This window comes from Pithys albifrons, chromosome 3 (assembly GCF_047495875.1).
Source record: "Pithys albifrons albifrons isolate INPA30051 chromosome 3, PitAlb_v1, whole genome shotgun sequence".
In the NCBI taxonomy this organism is placed as follows: domain Eukaryota; kingdom Metazoa; phylum Chordata; class Aves; order Passeriformes; family Thamnophilidae; genus Pithys; species Pithys albifrons.
In genome coordinates this window covers 20,623,322-20,646,755 of record NC_092460.1, presented here as the reverse complement: position 1 = coordinate 20,646,755, position 23,434 = coordinate 20,623,322, and the positions used below count along the sequence as shown (strand labels likewise).

Below are 23,434 nucleotides of genomic sequence, written 5' to 3'. Positions count from 1 at the left end.
GTGAGGGTGGGCAGGCCTTGGCACAAGTTGCCCAGAGAAGCTGTGGCTGCCCCATCCCTGGAAATGTCCAAGGCCAGGTTGGAAGGGGCTTGGAGTATTCTGGGCTGGTGGGAGGTGTCCCTGCCCACGGCAGGGGGTGGAATGAGATGGGCTTTAAGGTCCCTCCCAATCCAAACCATTTCATGATTCTGTATTTTCAGACATATCAGTTAAACACAGAGGTTCAGGCAGAGGACAGGAAGATGGATAATAAGGTTCCATTACTAGCTTTGCCCCACCTCTCCACCCAAGTTTTTATCAAATCAGTTCATTTCTCTTTGGTTGGGTTTGGTTTAACTCTCTCTCGTGCTTGCACATTAATTTGAATACATTAATATTTTAGCTGTAATGTGTAACATAATGAAGTAAACGAATCGTTTATCTCTGTAAAAGGAAGGGGAATGAAAACTGTTCTGAAAGGCTGTCAGAAGAGGACTGGAAGGGTGGGCAGCAGTATTGTGGTCTGTGCTTGCTGGAGTTCCCATCTTCATGGCTGTCTGGCCACTGATCTGCCTGTGTAGATCCCAGAATCCCAGCCTCCAAACTGGAAATTGCTGTCACAGGTATCCTCTTTGCCCCTCTTGTGCCAGGCACTGACAGACACTGCATGCCAGGTGTGCAGCAACAGCCTGGGCAGTTTCTGTTCCAGAGAAACCCAGCAAACCTGTCTGGGCATGGAGTTGGCCTCTGCTGCTTGAGATCTTCAGAAAATGATTTCTTTAAGGCAGAATGTCTGTCTGGAACACACTGCTCTCCTTGAGAGCTTGGCAGGGGTCTGGCAGAGCAGAGGAGTGACAATCCACGGTGGGTTTTGTGAGCGTGTGTCGCAGTATGTAGCTCTCATCTGCTATTGGCAGCACAGATCTGTGTACATGTTGTGGTTTCTGCAAATGCAGGTCATGCCATGTGCTTGCTCTTCTGGAGGTTTGTTGGATTCCATTCTGGGTTTCATTTTTTCTCAGCAAAAATCACCTGATTTTCCATCTCAGATACAGGCAAGGTTTTGGGTGTGATCAGCTGTGTGCTCCCACTGCTGCTTCACTGCTGGCTGGGACTGTGACACAGGGACTAGGGGGATATTCCCTTGCTTTGGACACAGCCCACTGCCCTTGTTGGGGGCTGTGGGTGTTCCTGAGAGCATTTGTGTTTCAGGTGAATTCCTGATGTTTGCAACCTGTGTTGAGGGGGGAGCAGGTAAGGAAATGGGTGTCCATGGGGTGACTGTGGCTGGGATCCAGGGTTGCTGTGAGTTCCAACACCACTGAAGAGATGGGGACAAGGGCAGTCCTGCACCAAGTGTGTTACTGGCCAGAGTGCTCTGCTCCCAGTTACAGGCTGGGCCTGCCCTAAACTGGTATTGGCTGCCCACACCAGTAAAGGATGGCCCAAGCACTGGGGTTCACTGGAGGTGCCCTGGAATGGTCCAGAGGGTGGGATGCTCTGGCCAGGGCTCACCCCATGGGTACTGCACTGGGTAACCACAGGTGAGCACCAGCTGTTACAGAGGGCAGGAGGGAGGGTGTGGCAGAACAGACAGCCCAGGGAGAGGAGTAAAGCTGGTACACCCTGTGTGTAACTCAGCTCTGGGGTGCCTACCAGGCTGCTCTCCAGCTACTCAAGACTCATATGCAGTTTATGTCCTTCTTTGCTGGATTTTTCCATTTTAAAATTGCTGAAGTCATGGCTGAAATTCAATTACAATCCTATTTGAAAAATACCCAAAGGCCTGGAATAAGCAGGAGTTGGGGTTGTTCCCTGATGCTTCCAAAGCAAAGTGCAGTAGGAAATGATCAATTCATCCTGTCAGTTGTAATCAGAACTGCTGTTGCCCGTTGTGTTCAATGACAAACCAGGCCTTGATGTTTTTAAGTCCTCAAGCCCAAGCTTTTTCCCAGGAGGGCTTTCTACTGGGAGGGCAAGCAGGTTTTTTTGGTTAGTTGGGGATTTTTGTTTGCTTGGGGCTTTTTTCTCAGAACAAGCAGAACTGTTGTTTTATGTTTGGTACAAGGAAGCTTTTCAGATACCAAGCACTTGCTACAAATGCTCTTCAGAATCGTATTTTCTGCTTTTTCTTGGTGTGAGAGTTGGTGAATGGTTTGAGGAAGGAAAGTGTGTGTCAAGGAGGTGTTTCTGAAGAGCACTTACCTGGGATCTTGCAGTGAGTGGGAGCACAGACTCCATCTGGCTGCCTGTGGTCACAGTCTGAACCTGCTGGCTGCCGCTGCTTTTTCATTGCTCTTTCTGAATTTTGTGTTTCTTTGTGTTCTTGAAGCTCCAAAGTCCAACCCCCAGAGCAGAACTGATTGCTTTAGTTGCAAACCACACTGATGGGGAGGCTTAGCAGCATCAGGCATCTGAGAGTCCTGCTCATGCCACAGGTTTTCGAGGGGGCAGAAATGCCACAGAAAATGCCACAATCAATTTTTAAGGAAGGATGGAGTGCTTGGGGAGCACAGCCTGCATGGTTTGGAAGGGTTCACTCCTCAGGTAAGGTTTTCCATTGGAGGAGAGCAAGTATGAGCTCTGATTTTGTGTTGATGAGTCACAAACAGGAAAACAATATTAACACTTTGCGTCATGTTTGTAAAAAGGAATGAAAAGTGGAGGAAAAGAGGAAGTTTATGACTACTCATACTTACAGAATCCCAGAATGGTTTGGGTTGGAAGGGACCTTATAACTCATCTTGTTCCAACCTCCTGCCAGGGTGGGTTGATGTGTAGATGTCTAAATCAGCTGAAGCAAAGAGCACTTTGCATCAGCATGACACTATACCATAACAATGTGCAGCACCACTGCTAATTCACTGCTAGTGGCACTGGATGTTGCTGGATATTTTACTTGGGTCTGTTACTGCTTCTCTGCAGTTCAAAATCATGTATTAAGAAATATTTAGGGGTTTCCATGGCAGTTTGGACCATGTTAGTTGCAAAAATGTGAAGTTAGTGGTTCCTAATGTATTTGGAATAACTTGAAAATGGACTGAAAATCACATGAGACTGTGATGTGTTTAGGCTGGATCTCAGGAAAAGGTTGTTCCCCCGGAGGATGGTGGGCACTGAACAGGTTCCCTAGGGCAGTGAATGTGGCTCCAGAACTGGCAGAGCTTCAGGAGCATTTGGACAATGCTCTCAGGGACAGGGTGGGATTGTTGGGGTCTCCTGGGCAGGGCCAGGAGATGGACTCAGTAATCCTTGTGGGCCCCTTCCTACTCAGGATTATTCTATTCTATTCTATTCTATTCTATTCTATTCTATTCTATTCTATTCTATTCTATTCTATTCTATTCTATTCCATTCCATTCCATTCCATTCCATTCCATTCCATTCCATACTACAGTGTTCCCTGTTGGCAAAAAATTCATGTCTGCATATTTAGTCACCGGTTATGACATCATCTGAAACTTAAGGAAATCAGTTTTGGACAAGTTACTTTGTTCCTGCTTCAATTTGATTTCAAAAGTACTTTTTAAAATTTTAAATGTATTGTGCTGGTAAATGGCACAAACCTACGTAAAAGCTTTGACAGGGAGGGAGAAGAAAAGCCTCATCTTAAAGACACTTAGTTTGCCACAGTAAGACCATAGAAGTAAACTGTTCCACTGGAGACTGAGAGGTAGGAAGTTCTTTTTCAAGAGTGATTAGAGTTTCACTAATACTATTTTGTCTGTCTTCCTCACCTGGATTAAAGTTTGTGGGATTGGTTGTTGTATTTTAAACAGGAAAATGTTAAAATATAAGCAGGGAGATGCTGGTGGCTCCTGGCACTGGGAATGTTGGCCTTGGCTGCTGGGCAGGGCTGCTGCCATCCCAGGCAGGATGCCATGTGTTTCCCAGAAAAGAAACTGGCAGCTTGATTCCATTTAAGATGTCTGGTTACATCAAATTCTGAAACTTCTGAGCTTATAAACTCTTCCTTCCATGTTTCAGAGGAGGTTTGAGTCCCTCACGGGTCTTGTCCGGAACCTTGAAGACCCCTGTCTGCTTCCTGCTGTTCTTTGCTTAAGTTCCCATTTCAGTCTGGGCATATTTACCTTATGGAATTCTGCTCTGCAGTGCTGGAAGGTTGTTCACACTTCAGCCATACATGACATATGTGACTCAAAGTTGTTTGGTGTTGCCCTGCTGTCGTTCCAGCAGCTACAAGGCCAGAGGTTCCTTCTGGCTGTTGGTCACATTGTCATACCCTGAACAGTTCTGTAAATCCCACCACCTCTCCCTGGGTTATAAAGAGCATGAAGCTCTCTTCCCTCCTCAGAAATTCCCAGTGCTGTGGTCTGCAGTCACATGTGTTTCCCACAGGAGTAAGCTCCAGTTCACCTCTGTGTCCAGAGACTAATGTTGTGTGTTTGCTGAGCCAGGCTCATCCAAAAGTAGAGCTTAAAAGAACAGGTTTGTAAAATATAATGTTAATTTGGAGTGAATCCATTTTCTAGGAATGGCCTATGACATCCTCGAGAGCTGCTGCAGCACCTGATGGGCTAAGAGATATTCCAAAGCTTTGGAGGAGATGTCTCTGGCATCTTTGGAAGAGATGCTGTTGTGAAAGTTGTAAGGAACAACCTCCCATGGCAGGTGTTGGTGTGGTGTGTAGGTTTGTGCTCTGCAATTGCTGATAAAGATCAATAAACCCCAAAGCACATAGTCCACAGCAGGAATCTGCTCAGCAGCAGAACCTTGGGACCTGCTTCAGGAAACAGAGGTTCTGTTGAAGGCAAGGGGGAGAAAAGGGGCCCTGGGATTCAAGCCAATTTGATTGATTCATCATCATCAACCTGTTCCATCATACAGCTTGTAAAAAGGAGTCTGGTCCCTTTGAAGTGTGTCAGGGAGACCAGTGGTACCAGTTAGCTGGTAAAACATGTCCAGTCAGGGTGGAGTTACGAGGTGGAGCAAATCATTATGAGTGCATGGACATAAAGGACAACCCTTTCACACCAGCCCAGTGCCTGGTCTAAATGCCTGACCCTGGAACATGCATGTGGCTTATGCCTATTGCTGCCATGGTTTGCTTTCTGAACACACAGGTTTGCTTTGTTTCCCTCTATCAAGTATGTTATCCATCATTCCAGGCACACATGCCATGGGCTGTATCCAAGGAGAAGATGTATCATCTTCCATGATGGTTATCTTCAACCATGGGACAGTGCTGAGCACTCTGTGGGCAGAAGGATCCTGTACTGTCCCTGGATGAGTTATCCTGGAGGTGACCTGGCTGGAGAGCGGCATGGGAAGGACATGGATATACATGGAGATGTGTAAAGACAATTTGCATCTTGAGATAGGAATAAAATGTGATAAAGCTGTAATTAGGTCATTTGAAGTTTGATGTTAATCTTTTGAAAATTGTATTTGAAGTGCTAAAATGAAAGAAAGATACAAGAACAGGTCATGCAGCTCAACAACAGGAACAGTCAAGAATGGTTTGGGGGTTCTGTTAATAATTTATCATTCTTTAATTGTGTTGTTGTTGGGTTCAGTATAGTAAGTTCTTTGTAATTGTAACAGTGAACATCATTCTCATTCCTTCTTCCTACCTTGTGGTACTGTCAGCTCATTTTGGAGCTTCCCCTGTGAGTGTTACTGTTGGCTCAGAGTGTTTGCCTTGCAAAATAAAGCATGAAAAGGTAATGCCAGGGTACTGTCAGGATTTCTGTGTGTTTATAAATTGATACATATATATATATATATATATATATATATATATAAAGAACACATGAAAGTAGTTCTGTGACAGAAAATGAGAACCAACCAGTGATCAGTATTTTTTAGTGAGCTCTGAGCATGCTTATGCAAATTACAGTGATAAATTACCTCAGATTTAAAAATAAGTTATATAAATGGTTATATAAATGGTTCAATTAAAGCAAATGAGACTCATGCAGTAGCAGAATTGTATTTATGTGTGTAAATACATGCATGGCTGTATAAATACACAGATGTACAAGTGGTTATTGCTGTACAGAGTTACTGCTGTTGCCTGGGACTTTACTGCTGGTCAGGTTTATTTGCATTTATCTGTCATATACGTACATGGCCCACCTCCAGCCTGCCCTGCCCTACCCAATTGACTGTGGATGTGACACACAGGATGACCAGGTCCTTGGTGTGCTCAAGAGGAAGGAATTAGAAGGGAGGAATGTGGCAAACTCTGCCCTCCCAAGCCAGATTTTCTCTGCATGGGACTGCTGGAGACACAGCATCCGACTCCTCCCCAGCAGCTGGCACAGCTGTGGCAGTGGCAGTGATGCTGGCATCATATTTGGGCACGAATGCCTGTGCAAACACAGGGCCTTGACGAGGGAGAAGAGCTCTCTGAGCCTCTGGAATGGTTTCTTAGTGGGCAGAGCAGCTATGACAACCATCAGCTGGTTTAGTTTAAAGTATTTATGCAGCCTCAGTAACTGAAACACTGAAACTTGGACTTGGGGGACCTTCCATGTAGATGTTTAACCCAGAGGATTGTGTAGAGTGTAACTCCAGGAGTAAAATCACTCCCATTGCTCGGTATAAGCAAGCCCTCAGACTGGGGTACAGGAAGGCAAAGGCATCATTTGATTTCAGTAAGTTGAAAACCAGCTGATTGAAACACTTTTCCCCTCTTCAGAGCTTGATTATTTGCAAACTCACCTTTACCAATGTAAATGTAAGTGCAAATGTGCCTATCCAGCTTGAAATCCAAACCTGTTTTGTTACCTATGCACAGGAGAAGCACCTGAACTCTTTTAACAGTGGAGAAAGCTCTGTTTCTTCTCTGCTTCTTGATTGAAACATCATGGAGCGTGGAGTTTTGCTCTGGATCTATCCACAGAAGCTGAAAATTATTCCTTAAAAGAAATGAAGAGTGAGAAAGATCAGCCTGAGACATGGCTTTACTCTGCTGAGGTTGTGGGGGTTGAAATCACAGACCAGCACAGAAGTTCTTAACAGAGCAAGATTCCTTGGACACTTTGTGGCTGTGCCCAGGGAGGAGGTACCTACAGACACTTTTAGCCCCCTGGGCAGGTCCTTCACCATCCTGTGTCCTCCTCTTGCACACCCACAGCTTGCACTCTGGAAATAGGTGTATTTAGAGTTTGGTGATGGAAGTTTGGTGAGGGTGCTGTCTGTAGGAATCTGGGGGTTGGGTTGTGCAGCCATAGGAAGGTCCTGGAAGGCTCTGTGTGTACACAGCAGGAATTGGGGAGGGGAAATGAAGCAAATGGGAAGGGAAACTCCATGGACCCAGGTTTAATGGATGAGAATTGGTACAGCCAACTGCAGTGCAGCTGTAGGTGGGATCGCTGTGTCTTTCAAAGGAAGCAAAGTGTTCAGAGAAGAGAGAACAGAAAGGAGCCCTGTACTAGTGACTGGGAAGAAAACTAACTGTATCCCAGCTGAAACCAGCACATCCATCCCCAGAGTGTGTGGCATCCTTGCTGACCTCATCCCCCTGAGTGGGTGACTGGGTGGTTGCAGTGTGAGGGAGCAGAGCTGGTCTGTGTACTGTAGTTTTTGGAGGACAGATTGCAAAATTAAAATTTCCTAAGGAGTCTGTTGCAGCTGTGAGTTTGTAGCAGGCCTTGCTTTGGTAAGTTGTGGGTGTTGAACAGCTGGTGTTACTGCACAAGTATCTGCAGTGATACTCCTGTTGGAAAGAGAAATGGAATGACACCATCATGGTGAGGCTGTGGTCAGTTTGTAGGGATTTCACAGAGTGGCGAATTTCTTGATATGTATGTACTTATTTTTTATTAAGTCATTGCTGGTTTTTGGGTTTCTGACTTTCAGCTGTGGGTAAGAGGTTTGTTGCTGGCACTCACTGCTTCCAAGGTAGGCCACGTAACAGTGTGATGCTGGCAAAGACTGGGCTGCTGCAGTACCTGTGATCCAGAAACTTCATTTATTTCTGTTCAATTGATTTCTTTTTTTCCAAGATGAGAGATGTTTCATTTACACAACTACACCAGTGTTTATGCTGAGAAACAAAAGGCACGAGCTAAGAGTAGACACTTCCCTATAGCATTTCGATCTGTGATGGGCAGAACGTGTCCTAAGAGTGAAAACACAGGAGAGCTGGATCGCAGCACTTCTCTGTGGATGACAGTTCTTGCTGGGTTTGTACAAGGCTGTTCTGACAGTGGCTTTCCCACAGGCTGCATCCTGGAGCTCTTCAAGGAGCAGTGGTTAACAGCTGAGGTGACACGTTGCGTGAGGAAGAAATGCTGAGACACAAATATCATGGAATGTTGTTGGTCATGCAATAATGGAGGGGTTATTTTCCTCAAGACAACTCCCTTTCCTACTCCTTTCTGCACTGGGCAGAATGTAGCCTGTGGTTTCCAAAATGTAAGTGAAATGAGTAAATTCCTGGTTTTTTTTGTTTACTGTGGCACTTGACTCCTCAGTGCGTGTGAGAATATAGTTCATCACTCCATCCCTTGGTTGTGTGCAGCATGTAAGTAAGGATTTATTTTGATCAACCCAGCACTAATGCCACAGAGAAGTTGTGCACTGTGTGTGGAGATAGAGAGGGAGTTTGTGGGGATCTGGAGGGTTGCCTGTGCAGCCTGGTATGAGCTGGGAGCCGGAGGGCAGAAGGATAAAGGGCAGTTTTACGCGTGAGTCCACTTTGAAGTGTGCGGCCACTAACCCAACACACTGTTTACATCCAGGCAGAGCCCCAGGACCAGGACTCAGCTTGCAAGTGCTCTTTACTCTGTAAAGCTCTCAGTGACCTCAGAGGGAAAACCTCAGTTTCCACTCCACTTGTTTTTCAGATCTCAGCCATCAGGAAGCTTAGGAGTTGTTATGTTGGCAGAGGCTTCCTTTAGGAGGATCCTGTGAGCATGGCAGGTCTGAGGGCATGAGGCCTGCAAGGTGAGCATCAGTCTAGTCCATGAGTGCACTGGCAACAACCCCAAAGCTACATACCCCATCAGGGAACAAGGGATAGGACAAGAGGAAATGGCCTCAAGTTGCAGCGGGGGAAGTTTAAATTGGATATTGGAAAAATTCTTTCATGGAAAGGGCTGTCCAGCCCTGACACAGCTGCCCAAGGCAGTGATGGAGTCACCATCTCTGGAGGGATTTAAAAGATGTGTAGATGTGGCACTTGGGGACACAGTTTGGTGGTGCCCTTGGCAGTGCTGGGGAATGGTTGGACTCAATGATCTTCAGAGTATTTTCCAACCTAAATGATTCTGTATTTCAGTGATTCTACAGGGCAAGGGGTCCTGTGTGGGTTACTGGGTGGAGGGGCTGCTGTGTTGGTCACAGAGCAGAGTGCCCCCAGGATGGAGGGAGGAGCTGTGGGGAAGGGACCCTACCCTGCAGCTGGGTATTGCTGTCGAAGGGGAGCCAGGAGATGTGCTCTGCTCGCCTTGGCTTGTGTCTGAATTCCTGTGCAGAGTGAAAAAGTGCCTGTTGAGGGGTATCTGCTTCAAGCTGTGCAGCAGAAGGGCAGAGGTGCTGCCATGAGCTGGTGTCAGGGCTGGTGTCTGTTTGGCAGATGTTGGGTGGCACCTGCACGTCAGTTGAAGATGAAACAGAAACGGCACAGAAAGAACAGGTGACCAGCAAAAGGAGTAGGAGAGGAAGAAAGCAACAGAGACAAAACCTGTGCAGAGCAGTTTGCTTTTCACACCTGCAGCCTGTGGGGTTACCCCTGAGGGTGGGAGTTCTGGCAGTGCCCTTTGAGGCAGGGCTGGAATGCAGTGGGGCCATGGAAGGCCTGCACAAAGGTGTGGTCAGCTTTGTCACCTTCCTCTGCTCCCAGGCTGGGATGAGCCCTTCTTGGCTCCCTGCAGCTGCAGGACAGCCACCCAGCCTGGGGAAAATGTTTGCATGTGGCCAGATTCTTTTGTGGACCAGTTCTGCTTCTTTCAGTGTATTTACACAAGGAATAAACCAAAACTAAGAGAGTGACTTTGAGCGGAGGGTTATTTTTGTGGTATTTGTTTAATGAACTTCTTGACCTTTTGTGTTTAATTCAAGCTTGGCAATCTTTTCCTTGAGTTTTGTTTTGTTCCTGCCTTTTACTACTGCCTCTTTCTTTGGTTCCCTCCCTCTTGGCTTATTTCCCATCTGCTTTTGGGAAACCCAGTAATGAGAAGGGGAAGAAGCTGTGGGTGTTCAGCCTGGAGACGAGAAGGCTCCAGGGAGAGCTGAAAGCCCCTTCCAGGGCCTAAAGGGGCTCCAGGAGAGCTGGAGAGGGACTTTGGACAAGGGCCTGGAGTGACAGCACAAGGGACAATGGCTTCCCCCTGCCAGAGGGCAGGATCAGATGGGATATGGGGAAGGAATTCCTCTCTGTGGTGTGGCCCTGACACAGGTTGGACAGAGAAGCTGTGGCTGCCCCATCCCTGCAAGTGTCCAAGGCCAGGTTGGACAGGCCTTGGAACAACCTGGGATAGTGAGAGGTGTCCCTGCCCGTGGCAGGGGATGGAATGAGATGAGCTTTAAGGTCCCTTCCAACCCAAACCAATATGGGAGCCTGGTGTGGCTGTGAGCAAGATCTCACTCTGATGGTGATGGGCAGATGGTGAGGTCTGGGTGTAGATGGAAATACGTCACGGTGAAATAAATGGCATGTCCCCATGGTGTCAGTGGTGAAGGTGTTCATCTCTTCAAGGTGTTGCTTCTGATGTCATCCAGATGACAGACATTGCAGTCAGCTGAAATTGTGTGACTGAGCGCTGGGGTCAGTCTCTAAGTCTTTAATTACTTTAAATTATGTGACAGCAAGATGGAATAGAGTTTTGAGTTGACATAAAGTAATTAAGGGGAAAAGAGTCACATCTGACACTTTTCACCCACCCCGTTTTTGTGAGAGTCTTGTCTGTCAGCAGTAGGGACTGGGAGAGCTGAGCTTCACTTCTGAAGCAAAGTGTATTTCCTTGCTCTGTACATTCCCTCAGTGAGGAGAGGTTGTTAGAAAATATAATTCCTTTTAAACTAATCACTAATTCTCCTTTGAATTATATCTTAATAAAAAAGAGAACATCTTGGGCAGTCTCTGATTTAGACACACTGCATTTTAAATCTGTCCTAATTAGAGTGCTCATCGCTTAACATTCATTTAATGAAGATCCTCATTTATATGGACAAGGTTGGCAAATAGGAATTAATGCCATTAAAACCCATGAGTCTCCCAAAGGAAACAAATCAAAGCTCTATAAAAGAAATGGAACCTTATTATTTATAACAAGGCAAAGCACAGAACCACCAGCCATGCACTTGTGTAGCTGACTCAGGGCTTGCAGCAGAGCTGCTTTGAAAAGGACCAGTGCTGTGCTGCAGGGACCTGCCCATGGGCATTGCTCCCTTTGAGGAGCTCCCAGTCCAAGGGTCCAGTCCTGCAGGTGGACCCTGGACTTTTTTTTGATCTCAGTTTCTGGATCAAGCCCAGACCTCGTCTTATCAGCCCCAGAAAAAACCACAGAGGTTCCTCAAGGCCCAAAAATATGAATGAAAGGAAGACATCACAGTTGGATCTGGAAAAGTGGAGCTGATGCACATCTCTGCTTCTGTTGTTTCATTGTGTGCTGCTGATACCAGAACTGCTTGGTTTTAGTAACACTGTCAGTCTCCATAGGTGTTGATCTCAAGACACACAGGAGGTGGATGGTTTAATGACTCCTTAAAAACCTTGGTCGTCCTCAGCAGTTTCACTGATGTTACAGGAATTCAAGTGATGGAAGTGAGAGTTGGGTACAAGCCTAAGAGCCCTACGGGGTCCCTGCAACCCTCACAAATACCCCCTTAGAGGAAGCTTGTCTTGGTTTGAATTGGCCTCCCAGCCCAAGATGCTCTCCCCTTTTCCCCCTGCTCTTCAAAGCAAGGGAAAAAAAACCCAAAAGAAAACAAAAGGAAACTGAAAACTTGAAAGAAACTGAATTAAATCAGAATATATATATTTTCTAACATTTACAACTACATATACAATTTGTACACACCATTGGGAGCTCCCAGGGAAAAAGGGAAAAGGGAAGGGAAACAGGGAAAAAGGAGGGACAAAATAGAAAAAAACCAGACAATCAACCCCCATAAAAAAGTGGCAAAATACAATCTCACCAACAACTCTCAAAAGAAAACCAGCTCCCTCTCACTCTCTCCCTCGCACGATCTCCTGCATGGTTCTGATCAGAAACTGATGCCTGGACTCCCTGCTCCCAAGCCTTGCTGGAAGAAGAACAGCAACTTCCTCTCTCTCTCTTAGTTGTACTCCCTTGTTACATGGAAAAAAACGTGTGGAATACCTGGGAAACGGGCCTTTCCCTAGTTACAACTGGTTACTAGGGAAGGCCTGGATCAAAACTATCACAAGTCTCCAAGTCTCTGGTGCCCCAAGGACCCCAGGGAAAGATGTGAAACTGGGGACGTTTAGGCTGGATATTAGAAAATATCCACCCCAGAGGGTGGTGGGCACTGACCAGGCTCCCCAGGGCAGTGGGCACAGCCCCAAGGCTGACAGAGCTCCAGGAGTGTTTGGACAACACTCTCAGGGACAGGGTGGGATTGTTGGGGTGTCTGTGCAGGGTCAGAAGCTGGACTCCATGATCCTTTCCAGCTCAGGAGGTTCTGTAGCTGTGAGCTGTCAGCAGCCCAGTTGGGCTGAGTGTGAACAGCCCTGTCCTGAGGTGAGTCACAGCGTTCAATGTCTGTCAGCACATACGTGATCTCGGGCTCTGAGGCTCCTCTCAAACACAGCAGCCTCTGAACATCTCCCAGATAAAATCAGTAATAATTCCCTCATGGATTCATGGAGTCTATTCATGGTCAAGACCATGGTTATGTGAAAATGTTCTTTGTGTCTGACTGTGTAGGTTTGTACATGTAGGGACATATCTGTGTCTGCAGTGGGAAAGAGATACCCAAGTGATTTTATTTTGTACTTTATTTCAAAATTTTTTTGGAGGATAGGGGTTAAATTTGACAAATTCCACTATTCATGTCCATTTGTAGAGGTTTATTCTGGAAACTAAAGTGTCATGTAGTGAATTTAAAATGAAATAATAAAAATAAAATATAAAATATAAAATAAAATAAAATGAAATTATAAAATAGAGTACAATAATTAAAAGAAAATATAATACAATAGAATATAATAAAATGATACAACTTAATCAGAAGCTAAACTTAAGGAAAAGTTCTTTTGAATATTGCAGTGAGAAAAGGGACTGTAAATAGAACTTCCTCCGAAACCCAGGAAATGTATTTGACAGAGAATGGAACATCCAGGTGTGAGAAGGCATGGGATAGATCTGTGTGCATTGTAAAGACAGCCTTAGGATTCCTGACATTCATTCATTTTGGCTCAATATGTGTGTTTTTCCCTTTTTCATTTCCTTTCCCATATTTAGGTTTCTTCCAATCAACAGGGCATAAGAATATCCACATTCAGCTCCCACTTGCATGGAAGAGGGGCTGCAAGAGCAAGAGTTGGCTTAGATGATTGCAGTTTCTGTGTGAACTTCCCTTTTGGTGAGGCTCTGTAGGTTCCCATGTTTGTGGTCCCTGGAATGTGCCATTCCTGGGCTCCTGTGGCACTGCTGCAGCCTCTTGTAGCCAGAGCACCACAGCAAAAGCACATCTCCCCTTCTTCCTACACATCCCTGCCTCCGTTCCTGTGCCAGGAAAGGGGCAGTGAGGAGGTTTCACAGTTTATTTATGTTAATGCTTTGTCTTCCACACAGCCTCCTGTCTCTTTGGGGCTGTTTTCATCTTGTAAATTAACATGTTTTGCTTAAAGCACAAGTGAGAGTCAGATCACATCTCTGCTCCTCTCATGACCTACTTATGGTGTCTTCAGAAAGCAGAATTGGGTCTCCCTGGCTCTCTGCTTCTCATGGAGGGCAGAGCCAAGCCCCTGCTCAGGTATCCAGTGGCAGAGGATGGAGCCAGGGCTGTGGCCCCAGTCACTGCCACCCCCTCCGGATGGCAAAGCCAGGGGCACCAAAAAGTGCCCTGAATCCAGATGGAGCTGGGCCTTCAGAGTCATGGAACCCTGGAATTGTTAAGTTTGGAGAAGTCCTCTAAGAGGCTGGAAAAGACCTCTAAGTCAGTGGGGGCTGTGGAGTGAAATGATTCACCAGCACACACACCCCTAAGCAAAGGCCATCTGTTTCCTCGGTGAATTCCTTACCCTTTCTAAGGGAATATATTGAAAACTAAAGCAGCAATTAGTTACCTGTGGCATGTTGAAATGAGCATGGACACCCATGTGAAAGGACATCAAGCTTTTCGTGCTGCTAATCATAAAGATTGTTATTTTCCTGGATTGGCATCCCCAGTGTTTATGTCACTGCCTGCAGTGTAGGGAACAGCCACCTTTGAGCAACTTGTTTTCCTGATGAAATGGAATCACAGAGTCACAAAATGGTTTGGGTTAGAAGAGTTCTGAAAGACCCAAGTTGCTCCAAGCCCCATCCAACCTGGCCTTGGACACTTCCAGGGATGGGGCAGCCACAGCTTCCCTGGGCAACCTGTGCCAGGGCTTTGGTTTCTTGGGTGCTGTGGAGAAGAAATTTGGTTTATGCTTTGGAAATCTAGAAACTTACCTATGTCCCCATGAGCACAGGCTTTTTTGAGCATGGCTGCCCAGGAGCTGCTTTGGTACAACCAGGCTGAAGTGTAGGCAAGGCCACCAGCAGCAGCTTTTGGTTGTGTCACCACAGCCCAGAGCCCCACAGGGACCCTCAGGGCCCCAGGCTGGTTTGGTACCCACTTGTGATGCAGTTGTACCCTCCATTATTGTCAGAGCTGCAAGAGCTGGGCTTAATCTTTGCAGTGGATACCCAGTGGTTCCTCAAGCTCCTTACTTTCCAAAGTAACCTCTGGGACTGCTGGATTTTGAAGAGTTACATTGAATGTGTTATATATTCAAAGTTGAAAGTATCTTGGTTGGTTTGACCAAACTGTGACAGATGAGAAGTAGATTTGCACTGATTTATTAATGATTACTTTTCATAATTGTATGAATAAGTGAGAAGTTGGTTTATCAGGATTTTTTACCAGCTCTCATGGTGTCCTTTCAGAGTCCCTGGACACCAGATGCCCCAGTACACCCTTGGAAAACAAGAGGCAAGATGTTTGCTCAAAGGATCTGTCTCCTCTCAGGCCATGTGTTGCCATGACGGAAAAAACCAGTTACTCTTTTCTTTCCTTTGTAATGTGTGGAGATCACCGAGGACAGCAGGGAGTGGGTCAGGTCTAAAACCAGTGAGCCTTTTCCATCCCACCTGACCCACTCACAAAAATAGCAGGGGAGGAGGATCATTCCTAGTGTAGTAGGAACAAAACTATTACACCTGAGGGAAATAGGTCCTGTGATAATGGCCCCAGTTGCTATATATGATTTGTTTCTGGTGTTTTTAAGCTTGTTGTATGACTCAGGCTTGAAGAATCTGGCTTTTGCTGATGACATAAGATCTGGAGTTCAGTTCCCAATGGCTGCATTCTGTTTCTGTGCTTAGTTTTATTTTAGGTTTTCTTGCAGTTTGGGATGATCCATCTGAAGAGTGTCCAGCCCCTGTTTTTAAACCTCTGCCTCTGGGTTTTGCTCTCTGGTGAGCTCAGTGCAGGTTGCCACTTCCAATGGTAGCAGTAAGCCCATATCCCAAGCAGCCAATCCTTTTCCTGGGTGGGGAATTTTCCTTGTGATTTGGGATTTCTGTTGAGCCCTTGGCAGATGTGGGTCTGTGATAAACACAGAGGTGGTCCACACACCTGTGCACTGCAGAACTGGGGCTTCACACCAGCCATGAAGCAGATTATTCTCTTCAACACAGAGGTGCCAAGCACCTGCACTGGCCAGTAACCTCCCTGAAGTCCCTTGGCCAGTTGCAATTAAAAAAATATCATACAGCTGTCTTAGCTGGCTGTAATGTTTGTTTTTCAGTGAGGTCCTGAGTTCTCTCACTTATACAAATAGTTTTATAGAGGTCAAGTAATTCATGTTTTCTCCCAAAGGGAATGCTCTGCTGCATACCACAAGTTTGGGGAAAAAATCACAAAATGCGGTTCAGTCAGCCAAGGAGCTGAGTTTGTCCAGGACAGCAGCTCCTACAACAGGCCAAAGCACTGGGATGAAAAGGCTGGGAGAGCATCTCCTGCCTGGAATTGAATTCCGTTGGCATTTTTCACCCATGCTGTTACAAGAATTACTCTTTTCCCCTTTCCAAAGGGAAAGGGCATCTGCTCTGCAATCAGCGATGAACTTGCAGCACAAACATCAGAAAGAGCACCATCCTCATGCCTCAAAGAATTCCCAAATAATGAACATGGCAGAAGTGGCCATGCATCCCACCCTGTGCCCCTGGGACAGCACAGCCCTCACTGTGAGTGCTGGAAGGGGTGCTGTGACCTGACTCCCCATTTATCCCCTTTTCCTCATTGGAGTTTGGATATGGGTCTTGGTGGAGGCTGGAGGGCTGTTCTGGGCTGCTGGCACTGATCCCAGGGGCTGGTCAGGGTTGATGCTTCCCATGCTGTCCTCAACCTGGGGCTGGATTGCACCCTGTGCACCTCCTTTGTGCAGCACGTGGTCAGGGGGAAGCTGCAGGATGGATGGTGCTGTGCCTGTTTGGAATCATGGAATGACAGAAATCTAAATTTTAGTTCAAAAAGTAACTGAAAATGTGTGGCTGATTAGATGAGACAAATGCTTCTGCTTAGGAAAAGGCTTGTCTGTTTGCTCTGGAGAGCACACAGGGAGAGCTCTGGTCAGAGTTCACCCTGCAACAGCCACCAGGAAAATAGCCCAGAAGAAGTGAACCCATGGAGCAGCTCATTCCTTGCTCTCTTCCTTCTCTCCTTTTATGTCTTTTCTTGGCATCTCCTGTGACCACGGTGTTGGCTGTTGCATTTCTGGATGCCAGGATATGGACACAAAAAACTGCTGTCACTTAATGTTGGGCTGGCATCAAAAAGTGAAGCTGAGCCTCTCCACTGCTGGGAAATCCTGTTTTTCCTGTGGTACCTCTGGCTTTGTTCTGGTGGTGGAGGCTCCTGGAGCTGGACAGGTGTCTGCTGTGCAAACAACACCTTATTGTTAAGGCAGAGCATTATTGTGCAACACATTTCACACCAAGAAATGATACCAGTCATTAAAGGATGGGGTGAGATCAGGTTAATCAATAATGATGACCTTTATCACCTATAAAAATGCCATGATTTCTTCTGTGCTGGAGAAGGGAAGGTTTGGGTAGGGAAGGTTTGGGAAGGTTTGGGAAGAGAAGGGAAGGGTAGAGGAGGGGAGTGGAACAGAGGAGAGGGGAGAAGAAAAAGAGAAAGACAAGAAAAGTATGAAATCTGTCACCACTTTCCAAGGCTTAACAGATAGCTGGTGTACCAGTTTGTTTCTGGGAATAAAGTGATTTGCAACTGGGCTCATTTAAGGAGAGGAGAAACAGACATGTGGCTATGTGAAATAATAGTTGATGTGTCATTTTTAGTGCTGTTAAAATGTTCTGAGCTTTCAACATGCCTCTGGTAAAGGGTAAATGTTGAAAGCAGGATTCAAGCTTTAATACACAGATTGTGCCAACTAGCCCAAGGTGTAGTTGTGGAGGGGTGAGGGTGCCCCTTCCGTCTCATAGAAGGTCATAGAATCATGGAGACATTTGGGATGGAAAAGCCCTTTAAGATCATTGAATCATTTAGTTGGAAGGCCGCCAGTAACCCGTGTCTCCAAGTGCCACATCCACATGCCTGTTAAATCCCTCCAGAGATAGGGAATCCACCACTGCCCTGGGCAGCTGTGCCAGCACTTGACCACTCTTTTGATGAACTCTTAATGTCTTTGCTGCTCTGTTGGGTTCTGTTGGCTTGGGAAATAAGCTGAGGCTGACCTGCTAGAGGACTTCCTGTACAGAGCCTGCTTCCTGTGGAAGGTACACTGGGACCTGCCCATAGTGAAGAGGAGACAAGTGCTGTCTCCTTTGCTACACTCCATTGCTCTTGCAGGGAGTTGTTACTGCCAGATGAATGCTGAGCAGTGTTATCCAGCAGATTAACTATACCTGTGAATTCCAAAGGAAAATATCCAGGCCAGTTTATTTGGTCAGTGTTTGCTGTTTGGCACAGAGTGAAGGATGTGTCATCCTCTCCCAGGAGCAGATGCTGAGCATCCATGAGCCCCTGTCATTCCCATCTGTGCTGGCTGACAACCTTCTCCCAAATCCCAGTGTCTGGACAACCAGTGTCTCACCTATGTTTGGAATGGTCCTCAGGAGCAGATAAAGTGTATGGCTTCAGTTGGCCTCAGGAAATGGGGTGTCAGCTTATTTTTCCTTCCGCTCTATTTCTGTATCCATAGATTTGATTTTTTTTCCCATCAAAGAGCCTTTTGCTTGTTTATTTTATTTTTTCATGTCTTTCTATACTTGTCTTCTGGTTGATAATGGAGATGACATGGTTTTGGTGGAACAAGTAATTAATTTTTCTCCTAAAACTATGTAAAATATCACCTCCTTGCAGATGACAAATCAAGGTCCCCAGGAACATTCATGCCATAAACCCAGTTTAATTTATGCACCTTTCATTATTATTGCCTGCATAAGAAAAATCATTGTCAACTTCATCAGAATACTGAAACTTGAACATCTCTTCACTGCAAACACAGAAGCAATTTTATTTTAAAGTGGCAAAGGGCAGAGTTTCTAATAAAAATGTAATTTGTAGCCTCTGACTGCAAAAGCTTCTAATGTGCTAATTCTCCTTTAAGTCACTGTAACATGGGTGAGATATCAGCCTAAGCAGCTGCAATATCAAAGCCTTTACTTGTCATTATTATTATTTTGTTCCCTACAACACTTTCTGTGAAATCTGAATACATTGGTAATAATGTTTCCCTTTTATCTTGTTATCAAATTAGCGTTACGCTGCCTCAACCTGAGTTAAATCACTTAACAACCATTTCAAAATCACCCATTAGGTTGGTTTAAATTGTTCCACAAGACATTCCTGCATGCATGGTGATTAATCTCTTAGGCCATCTTGCTGTGTTTGGACAGGAGTGTTTCCTCAGCTATGAGTGATGGTAGTGGGTGCTGTTCCTGCATCCCCCATCCCTGCCCATGCAGCTGCATCCCCGGTTCCCAACTGGCACTGCATGGCTGCAGCCCCTCGGGACTTAATGCTGATGGGACAGCAAATGTGGGGCTTTGTAGCATGTCTGTGAAGGGTTTTTTAGGGAAAATTTCCTCACAAAAGATTTGTTCAGCCCTGGCACAGGCTACTCAGGGCACTGGTGGAGTCATCATCCCTGGAGGGATTTAAAAGCTGTGTGGATGTGGCACTTGGGAACATGGGTTAGTGGTGGCCTTGGCAGCACTGGGGAATGGTTGGACTCAATGGTCTTTGAGGGCTTTTCCAAGAATTCCGTGCCTCTGTGATTCTATCCTTCACCAGGGAAAAATTTTCTCCTTCTAATCCACTCTGGGAACCTGGTGCTTTCCATAGGGACGTATTTGATCCTGCCACATGCCTTCACCATCACACAGGCAAAAAGCAGCATCAGGAGATAATTCACAGTTAGAGACATCCACCCCTGAGTATGTTGCTGGGAGTCACCCAGATATTGCTTGTGCCCCTCTGACCATGGAATGGTGCCTGTGCTGTGCAAACAGCAGGGTGAGTTTCCCACCTCCTTCACAGACTGGCAGGTGTAAATGTGGCTCTCCTGAATGTGGGAGTTCCTGCAGCAGAGCAGGATCCTGCCAGGATGTCAGCACACAGGTTTGGGGTGTCTGGGCTTTTGGAAATGGATTCTTGGGCTGCTGGTAGAAACGAAGTAGATCAGTCTGTTCCTGCTGTTGCTCCCCAGGCTACTCCAGCTCTGCCTCCTGCTCCATGTTCCCCATTACCTGCATGTTCCTGGGCAGCTCTGCCTCAACATTCCTTTGCTGAACCAGGTACCTCTGGTTCCATCTCACTGGAGGATTTGAATAATCACCCAACAGTGCTACTGGGACCTTTTCCCAGGTGTTCCCTGACAAAGGTACCACACCCAGGGTTCACACTGACCCTGCTGTGGGACTGCTTCAGGATCCTGCTCCTGAGCAGACCACCACTGATCCTGAGCACACTGCCTGTATCCCAAGCACACTGCCTGGATCCTGAGCATAGAGCACTATGTATACTGAGCACAGTACCTGGTTCCTGAGCACACCACCTGGATTCCAAGAACACTGCCTGGATCCTGAGCATAGAGCGCTATGAATACTGAGCACAGTACCTGGTTCCTGAGCACACCACCTGGATTCCAAGCACACTGCCTGAATCCTTAGCACACTGCTTGGATCCTGAGCACACTCCCTGGATCCTGAGGACACCATCTGAATACTGAGCACAGTACCTGGATCCTGAGCACACTGCCTGGATCCCGAGGACACTCCCTGGATCCTGAGGACACCATCTGAATACTGAGCACACTGCCTGGATCCTGAGCACATCTCCTGGATCCTGAGCACACTCCCTGGATCCCGAGCACACTGCCTGGATCCTGAGCACACTCCCTGGATCCCGAGCACACTCCCTGGATCCCAAGCACACTGCCTGGATCCTGAGCACACTCCCTGGATCCTGAGGACACCATCTGGATACTGAACACACTGCCTGGATCCTGAACACACCATTTAGATCCTGAGCACACTGCCTGATCCCAGGCACACCACCTGTGATCCTGTACTGGCTGTGCTCCTGTGCCAGCTGTGCTCCTGTGCCAGCTGTGCTCCTGTGCCAGCTGTGATCCCATGTTGGCTGCCTCTATACCTGACTGATGATTGTAGGGAATCGAGCGCTTGGTTTGAGTCTTTTTCAAGTTTGTGTTTCTCTTGGGCTGAGTTAAAAAACTAGAGGGACCAAAGCGGAGTGTTCTCATGGAAAAAGCCAATAGATGCAAACCACAGAGCTCCATTCGTGCTGGAATTTGGGGGCTGAGGGGCAGGACACCACTGTAGATGACTTGTTTTTTTTTCAGCTGCAGAAATGCTTTGATTCTATTCTATTGGTAATTAACCACCCTGAGAAAAAACACATTATTAAATTGAGGAAAAGATGCTTCAGAACTGGGTCCTGGCTTCTATACCAAGGCTGGCAGTCCCCTTCTGTTTCTTATTCCCAGGTGGAAATGCTCAGACCAACCCAAGGGTCAGTCACGGCCCCTTCTAGCCAAATCCTGCCACATAAACCCAATACAGGCAGCAGGAGACCCTTGTTCCTCTCTTGGCAGGAACAGTCTCGAGGGGCTGTCTGGCAGTGTGGCTTTAACCATGGCAATGCAGTTTCCTGTGCCTGTATCCACGTGGGAGCCACCAACAGTCCTGAAGGTGGCAGTAGCTGGTGAGCCAAGCTCTGCTGGTTTAGAAGAGGGGCACAAACTGGACTGGGTCCTTATTTTAAAGGTTACAGATCCCCAAGGCAGGTCACTTGCGGGATCCCCTGGACCGTTCACACTCCCAGTTTCCCACACAGTGAGGGCAACAGCCTCTGCCTGCAAGCAGCTGTAAGTGGCCAAACCTTATCCAAAGCCATTCTGTAGCTGGAAAAGTTGACTATGTGTTCTAGGGGCCCACTGGAGTTTGAGGTCAGTTATTTTTACTTCTCTGCCTTGTTCTTGTTAGAGGTTTTACTTGCTCTCAGAACAATGGCTCCCACCACACTGCAACCATCGCCCTGCACCATAGCTGGTCAGACCTCCTCCCACCCAGTGCCCAAACGTCTCATCTCCTTCCTTTAGCTAAATATAGGCTTTTCAAACCCTTGTAGAGAGCCTAATCCATACCTTTAGTGAGCTTAGCAAGCTGAATCCAGTGGCATAAGCAGCTGATGCAGCTTTGTGGATAGAGGAATCCTCTACATTCTCTTACTCTGGTTCTAATCTGCCAGCGTTTGTTTAAATTTTCCACCTATTAATCTGGTATTTTTCTGCCATTTTTCTGGTGTTTTCTACTCATTTGATATTTTTCTCTCCGTATGTGCTGGACTCAGAGGACTGGACTGTTGTGATGATGGTTTTTGCCGTCTGCAGGCTTCAGTTTTCTGTGCTGCCTGCCCAGGGACACATACAAATTTTGTATTTTTTCAAGTAACTGTTTAATGAAAAAAAATCAGCCAAATCTGCAATTGCTTCAACATGATTCTGAAATAATTATTCCTGTTCCCAGGCTGAGCTCACATTGATGAGAGTCTCTGGCTTTGGTTGCAGGGCTTCTCTCACCCTGGGCTCTTTGTTTTGGAGGAAGCTGGCTCTCACACTGACAGCTGCAACAAGGTTTCTGGCAGGGTCTTAATTTGGACAAAACATTTACAGTGATAATAAAAAAGATGTGTTTCTACATCTTAGCTAGTTTGGCCTTTCCCAGCATGGTTGCAGCCTTGGTTTTGTTGATGCCTTTCTGCAGCAGCAGGTGTGTCTGTGGTTTGTGATGGTGTTGTGCACTGTTACATATCCCCATGCACCTCAGAGTAGGCAGGGGCTTGGGAGTGGGGGGTCACAGTGAATTTTAGCAGCTGTGCCCCCTGCCCCAGGTGTGCAAGTGTTGGTTCATGTGTACCTGCACAGCCTGCCAAGGGCACCAAAGAGCCCTGAGCTCCACAGAGTCGGGTAGGAGGTTCCCAGGGACTTCTATTGAAGAGGTGGGACCATGATCATGTGTTATCCCTCCTTTATCCCAGCACCCAGGAGGCCTCCCTGCATCTGCACCACTACCAGATGCTGCTGGTGTGTCTGCTCTGTATGAACTTCTCCAGTTGTTGAACTCATTTTTGGACACATGGGTGTTGTCCTGCAGAGCTTGGACAGAATGAGAATGTTTTGAGAGATTCTGTGAGAAACTTGATAAGACTGACCCACCCTGCTGCCTGGCCTAGGGGAGAGGAGCAACCATCCTCTGCTCGGCTTCCCACAGGGCAGAAACAGCAGCCAAACCCTCTGAATTCCTGCACTCATCATCTCTTGGCACTGCTGGAGGGCTGCCAGGAGGCAGAACACATCCTTGCGCATGGAGATGGCATTGTAGGACCCGTGCCCAAGCCCTTTCACTGGCAGAAGAGCTGTTTTAGTGTTCTCTGATAGCTGAGGAGCACTGAGAGGTGCTCTGTGCTCACTGCAGGGCACCAAAGGAGGCATTTCAGGTTGTGAAGTAGAGAATTCCCGGGAGAGCTCTTGGTGTCATCCAGCCTTGCTCATGTTATCCAACATTGCTTGTGCTGGGGCTTAAGGTGCCTTTGGTGTGTCTCATGGGCGTTCTTGCCTAGCTCAGCTCCCACGGAGCCATGGCCAAGGGCTGGATCTCACAGCACCCCACTGAACTCTTTTCTCTGTGCAGGAAATGTGCCTTGAAGTCTGGGCCACTCCTGACAGAGGCAGCAGGAGCAGAGTCCTGTTTGCACTTCCTTCTGGGCAGGAACAGCT

The 23,434-nt window shown here is 46.9% G+C and overlaps 1 protein-coding gene across 3 annotated transcripts in view; it reads left to right on the top strand.

Moving 5' to 3' along the window:
- Window positions 1–23,434, top strand: part of PHF2 (PHD finger protein 2) — a 78,851-nt gene that overhangs the window by 11,687 nt on the left and 43,730 nt on the right. The window lies entirely within an intron of this gene.